We start from the raw sequence: 6597 nt of genomic DNA, 5'->3' as shown, positions 1-6597 counted from the left end.
GCTCGTTCTAAGTCTGTTGTCCAGTCTCGGTGGTAGCATCTAGGAATAGGGATTTTTTTTTTGGCATGTAATTTCTCTGTCATATCTACGGAGCTGGTTATATCCGTTGTTGATCATTACCTTTACCATCCTGAGGCCATTGTGTTCTGCTGTCCTATGTACATTGGGGGGGAGGTGGGGGGAGGAGGAGGGTTTGTGTCTCGTTGTGCGGTAATACCTGGTCCCTGAGGCATCCATGTAGAAAGTAGAGTTGTTCACAGGTAGCACTCTGTCATTTGGCATAGGTTTCCTATTTCCGTGCCAATTTGAGTGTACTTGAGAGCCCATAGGTCTCTAAGGTTCTGGAGTAGATTTCTAGCTTGGGTTGTTGTTGGTTTGCTTGCCAAGTTGGTTCGCAGATATTTCATTACCCTACTGGGCAACGTCATCAGTGCAGCCTCCAATGAAGCATTGTTGTGTTTTTCTGCTTGGTATGTAAACTCCGGTAATTAAACACAACAGCACTTCATCGGAGGCTGCACTGATGACGTTACCCAGCAGGGTAATGAAACGTCTGCAAACTAACAGACCAGCTCGACGAGCCAACCGACCACAGCATCTTTAAAACCTCGGTTGCAGTGGCATAGGCAGAATAGCAGACAAAGATGGCAGCATGACCCAGGGAGCAGGGAGGCAGAAATGCCAGGGCGAGGCGGATGTGGCTTAGCCCTGCCTGAGGGCTACTGGTGAGCGAGCAGCAGGGCCCAGGCTTAATCCCCCTGGTCCGGACTTGCAGGCTGAACTGGGGTTCTGGGTCCACAACGAGAGCTGGGTACCTGACAGCAGAGCCAGCAATGGTGGGGGTTTTGGTCCCAGTGCAGGACCCTGCAGCACCGGCTGCAGCTGCTTCAGTAAGGTCAGCCCAGTGTGAGCTCATGATGGCAGTGGCGTTGGAGGTGAGGTGGGACTGAAGAGTGGTGACTTTGCTCCAGTGGCATTGGCCAAGCAGCAGTCTCACTCACCGCATTAGCAGCAAGGAATTGAATCAGAGCGCAGGAGCCCAGATCCAGGCCTATGGCTGAGCTAGAAGCAGAGAGGCTGTTCAAAAGACCACAAAGGTGTAGAGCTGGATGAACACAGCAGGCCAAGCAGCATCGGGGTCTATGCCCAAAACGTCAGCTTTCCTGCTCCTCTGATGCTGCGTGGCCTGCAGTGTTCATCCAGCTCTACACCTTGTTATCTCGGATTCTCCAGCATCTGCAGTTCCTACTATCTCTGTTCAAAAGACCATCTAACTTTATTGTGAAAATTACAAGATGAACTTTATTGTTTTACTTTTCCAGCTTTATATTTTTTATTTTGATTTATTTTCCTGTGTTTTAAGAGGGTGCTGGTGGGTGGCAACACTAAACACTTTTTTTTGCTGTGCTTGCAAATAAGTACATGTGACAAATCCAATCAAATCAAAAGATCATACAACAGTCAAGAATGTGTGACGTGATCTTGGGATACTGACGTAAATGTGCAAGAGCGATCGTTACATCTGAAGTAATGAATGTGAGGGAATACGTGGTAAAAATTCACTGAAGAATGGGTCTCGGACACGTACGCATACACCTACTTGTTTAAAATGGTTAGGGTGGCCTGGGAGAGCATAAAAACATTGATAAGGCAATGACACAATCCATAGAGAAACTGACTTTAAAACAATAAAGGTGGTATTAGTGAAAATAAGGTAAAATTAAACTAAAAATGTTTGGCTATTATGTCAAATGTTAGATGAAGGAATGTGGAGTCTGGGGTAAGTTATGCAAATAGATTAATTGAAGGAAAAAACAAATGTAGACAATTTGAGCAGGTTATCACCTGCTATAATCAAAGATCGAGGGGAGAATGACAGAAAATTTGAGAAGGGTAAGAAAAAGGTCTTATCCTGTTGAACCTTAAGAATCCAAATAAGTTTCTTTTAATGACTTGTTAAAGCTGCAACAATGATTTGAATTTTATCCTTCTCAATGGAGTTTGAATATGTGCTATCTTATTTAGTGAAAAGAACTAATGTGAAAAATTTGACAGTAAGGACCACCCAAGACACAAACTTCTTTTCAAACCAACTTGCAGCATGCAAATAGAAGTTCGAATTGCAGCTGCAAGATAGAGAGATGGTTTGGTCTGTTTGTTTGTCTGACCTTCCAAGGTCAAGTGGGGGAAAAAAAAGCTGCTGTCAGATTTGTCAAAAGAATTATAGGATTAGGTGTAACCTTTTATATTAGAGCTGGTCTTAAAGACTTTGTAACAATTAGTAGAAATAATACTCTTTCTGATCTTCTGTAATAGGATTGTAAGAAATATAAACTGCAGAGCAAAATTAAGCAGAAACGAGCTGTTGGTGATGAAGAACTTCAATTAAGTTAGGACTGAGACGTAAGACTTTCTGAAAGTGAGCAGTGGGCGTAGTTTAAGAAGGGGAGAAATGAAAACCTGGCAGTGGATATTCGATAGATTGGCTAAAGGGTTAAATGGAAATGTGGAATGTCTCAATATGAAAGACTTCATAACTTGAGCTGAGAAACCAAGGGCTATCGGGCTGGTTTGGGATGGATAGCAACAGGAATACAACCAGATAGGGCGATGCTGAGGAAGCCCATGCTAAGACCAGATCCAAGGAGGAGGGTGCAGGGGTGAGGAAAGAGAGACAGTACTATGTATGATGCACAAAAACAGAAGTTTATATTGCCTCTTCTCACTCTCCAATTTCTGCCTCACCCCTCACCTGCGAGTTACTATAGGTCAGGCCTGTGTGATCACATCTGACAACAACATCTTCTAAACTGTCTCCAATGAGTCACTCCTATAATGTGGTACTCCTCACAATGCGCTATATCTATCAGGTATTATTACCCCTTTCTGTAATTTCCTTTTGATCAGTTCACCTATATTCTTCCCACTAACCTGTGGTCTACATATTACACCCAGAAATGTAACTGACGCTTCTTTTTCCTTCTCTGCAGCCAAATCGATTCTGTCGTTGAACCTTGTGAATTATCCTGTTTCTCTAGGACTGCAATGCTCTCCTTAATTAGAAACACCACTTCTCTATTCTACCTTTCCTGAATACCTTGTTACAAGGTATATTTAACATCTAGATCTGCCCTTCCTTAAGGCAGGTCTTCACGCTTGCCACAACACCATAATCCCTAAACGCAATCTGTACCTGTGACTCCGCATTCTTATTAACTTCATAGCTTTAAATTGAGGGGTGATGGATATAGGACAGATGTCAGAGGTAGGTTCTTTACTCAGAGTACTAAGGGCGTGGAATGCTCTGCCTGCAAATGTAGTAGACTCGCCAACTTTAAGGGCATTTAAATGGTCATTGGAGAAATATATGGATGATAACAGAATAGTTTAGGTTAGATGGGCTTCAGATTGGTTTCACAGGTCGGCGCAACATTGAGGGCCGGAGGGCCTGTACTGTGCTGTAATGTTCAATGTTTACAGTTATGTGAATGCACAGAGTATTGTAACTCTAATTTAGACCTCAATCCTTTTTTTCCCTTACTCCAACTTCACTAGTTGCTGACTTCTCTATATTAGTGCTATCTGCCTCTTCCCAACATTTCATGCACCCTGGTTTTACTTTCCAATATTTTCTTCTGCTTCCTACTACCCTGCTAATTTAGTTTTAACTTTCCCCAACAGCATGAGCAAAACACCAAGAAACAAGCTCAGTCCAGCATCTGTTTAGATGCAGGTCGAATAGAAGTAAAATACTGCGGGTGCTCGAAATCGGTTGGGGGGGGTGGAAAATGTCAGATACAACCTGTATAGATGCCATCTGCCCCAGACCCACTCTGTGTCCCTGAATCTAAAGCTTCCCCTCCTGCACCATTTTTTTCACATGTGCTCTCATCTTTCCTATTTCTGTACTTTCAAATGTTGCTGGGGATTACTGCTTTCTTTTCATCCCCTCATGGGTTGTGGATGACAGTGGCTAGGGCAGCATTTATTGCCACTGCCTAGCTGACCTTGAAGGTTGTGGTGAGCTGCTGCCTTCAACTGCTGTAGGTAGACCCACAATGCCATTAGGGAGGAAATTGAAAGATTTTTACCCATTTGAGGTGCTGATTACTAATTTTCAACCTAGCTTCCCAAATTCTAATTACAAGATTGCTTTCTCCTTCCTACTTATTGTCTGTATCAATGTAGACCATGACCTCTGGCTGTTTGCCCTCTCCCAGAACACTGCCCTGCATCAGTTGTGAGACATCCTTGACCCTTTCAGAGTAATGAACGATCCTGGAATCATGTTGATGGCCACAGATATTCTTGTCTGTTCCCCTCGAAAGAATCCTCTATCAGTATTGCCCTTTTATTCTTCTGCTTTGTCTGAACTGGACTATTTGTGGTGCGTTGACTTGGTTCTCACAGCATGCCTTGGAAGATCCACCACCCTCACTCATTTCTAGAATGGAAAACCAGTTAGTGAGTAGGATCGCTCTGATCTCCTGGACTATCTGCCTGTTTCTCTTGGATGCCTGGTGATTACCGATTCCCCTATCGGCCTGCTTGTCTCTAAATTAAGCTTCTACGTTCAGAAAGGAGGATTAGTAGAAATGGTGCAAAGTAGTAATGTCACTGGATTAGCAATTCTGAGACCTGGGGTAAAGCTCTAGTAATGAGAGTTCAGACCCTTCTTTTATTCATTCCCGGGATGAGGGTGTCACTGGCTAAGCCAGCATTTATTGTCCATCCCTAATTGCCAAGAGGGCAGTTCAGCATCAATTACATTGCTGTGGGTCTGGAGTCACATGTAGGCCAGACCAGGTAAGGGTGGCAGTTTTACTGACAATGGATTCATGGTCTTCATTAGATTCTTAATTCTAGATGTTTATTGAATTCAAATTCCACCATCTACCGTGGTGGGATTCGAACCTGGGTCCCTGGAACATTTATCTGGATTAACAGCCCAGCAATAATACCACTAGGCCATCACCTCCCTCTATTATTCCAGCTAGTAGAGTTTAAGTTACTGGTAAGCTCCTGAATGTTGATAGTGAGGGACTGAGCAGTGATCATTCTGAGATGACTGGGAAACACACTACCTTTGCTCCACCAAATTATTTCGTCAAGCCTGTAAACTTTGGACGTTCTAGTGGTTACTGGCCCAGACACTGGGTCACATTCCAGGAGTATCTCATACAAAGGTACAGGGATATGCTCCCTGCTAGTACAGTTCAATAATACCTTTACATTCAAGGCACTTGCATCATCATTGATGCATGTTTCCTCAAAGGGGTTTAGATAGCCCATGTATCTATAGGTATAAGTATATATTTATCTCCCTTCCTTCCTCAAGTGAGGGATAGAGAATCACTCTTCCTTTAGTTAAGAAAACCAATAAATTTTGGATCTTATTTTCTTTTCCCACAAGCAGTGCAGTGTTTTTACCACAATTTACTGCCATGGTCAGAGCCATTGCTTTGCCTGCAGTGTCCACTCTTCTTAAATTGACTTTGACTTTGTATACACAACCAGCTTTCCAAAATAACTTCCAGCGGTTGGTGCAAAGACACCATAACTGTTGCAATGACAGCATATTAGTTTTTGGCCATTGCTCCTATTCTCCAGAACCTCCTTGTGTTCCCAGCTGTCCCTTCCTGCCCCTGACTATTGACCTTCCTTTTTACATCTAGTGAAATAACTGTGTTCAAATTCAGACATGGTGGGCTGAAGGATCTATTATTATGCTGCACTGTTCTATCTTCTATGTAGCTTTAACATATCTCATGATTAAAATCCATTCTTATTGTAACCATGTGGACTGTCAGCTTGTCACGCTTGTAACACAAGCACAGGATGTTCCAATGGTTGCTACATTCAGTCTTGCCAAGGAACAAAGGTGGCTTGCTGTGAAGTTTTAACAAGTGACTCAATGTTCTAAGGTCACTAAACAGTCAGATTTTTACCAATCGTTTGGAGGCAGTTGTAGCACAAGGTTGCTGCATTTGGGCTACTGCTTGGTCAGGGATTTACAAGCAGGAGAAAGGGCTCGATATTGCAAAGGTGCTTCTATAATAAGCTTCAGGCAGTTAAGACTCATGGAAACTGTAGAAGCCAGTTGACGCACTGAGAAGTAGGAGTTGGGGAAAGAAGTCTATGTTCTATGTAAGTCCGGGGGATAATCTGGACTAATTTGGATTTGTAAAAAGCTTTGGGATCCATCGTCAGTTCAGCGCAGTTGAGAGTCAGGAGAAGAGAGTCTACAAGCAGTAATGACTATGTCCAGCTAAGGAATATGGAGGTTGGAACGTACCCAGGTTTAGTGAAGCTGGCTGTCTGCAAAAGAACTGGAATGATGCAGCCTCCATTTGTTCAGCGGCGGGAGTCGGGAGAGAGCGCGAGGGGACTGCTGGGAAGGTGAGCTTTTCATTTTAAAAGACTTACCTCGTGCAATCAGCGGCCTCCGTTTTTTTTCTTTGCAGCAGCAGCGGGAGCGGTGAGAGCGAGGACCAGGGGGCTGCCGGGAAGGGAAGTTCTTCATTTCGGCAGCGGTGCTGAGTGGGAGCGGTCGAATTGCGCTCTGGGAAGGTGAGTGAACTGATATATTTGGGCAGT

The sequence above is a fragment of the Rhincodon typus genome, chromosome 16, assembly GCF_021869965.1.
Source record: "Rhincodon typus isolate 14 chromosome 16, sRhiTyp1.1, whole genome shotgun sequence".
Classification (NCBI taxonomy): Eukaryota; Metazoa; Chordata; class Chondrichthyes; order Orectolobiformes; family Rhincodontidae; genus Rhincodon; species Rhincodon typus.
This window is presented reverse-complemented; position numbering follows the sequence as displayed.